Source organism: Leptonychotes weddellii, chromosome 4, assembly GCF_054177405.1.
Source record: "Leptonychotes weddellii isolate Sample4059 chromosome 4, ASM5417740v2, whole genome shotgun sequence".
Taxonomy (NCBI): domain Eukaryota; kingdom Metazoa; phylum Chordata; class Mammalia; order Carnivora; family Phocidae; genus Leptonychotes; species Leptonychotes weddellii.
In genome coordinates this window covers 18,713,224-18,713,889 of record NC_138372.1, presented here as the reverse complement: position 1 = coordinate 18,713,889, position 666 = coordinate 18,713,224, and positions in this window count along the sequence as shown.

The following is a 666-nucleotide window of genomic DNA, read 5'->3' as shown; positions in this document are numbered from 1 at the left end:
GTTTTTATTTATTATTTATTTAAGTAATCTCTACACACCATGTGGGGCTCGAACTCACAACTCCGAGATCAAGAGTCGCATACTCTTCGGACTGAGCCAGCCAGTGCCCCAATATCAACACTATTTGGGTCTGGAACATTGCATCACCCCAAAAGAAATTCCGTACCCATTAACAGTAGGACTGAAAAATGTTAAATGTCAAATTTAGGTCAGGAAGAGATGGCAAGAGATGCTCATCGAGACTCCACCCTGGTAAGAAAGTTTTAGAGATTATGTCATAAACAAAAAGGTCTGGGACTTTCATGGTCAGAAGCTGGAGCCTAAGCCGGCTCACACCTAGCCATCTGATTCGGTGATATTCCAATCCACAGCATCTGCTTTTGAAATCTGTCAACGCCAACACATTACCTTAGGGTAGCTCATTTCTTTCCCCATATAGGGCAACCATGAGTGGTGTAGGGTAGACAAAAGTCAGAGACTGAGAGAAAAGAAAGAAGTTCCTTTCCCAGGACCTATCCCATTAAGAGAAAGTCACCAGACCTGTCTGGTAAGAGAAACTGGGTCACTTCCAGAGCTGAGGGAGAGTCACTTACCCTAGCCCAGAGTCTCTGCCTGCTTTAGAACCTTGAAAACCAACACCCTTCCAGGAAAGGAGAGGAGAAAACC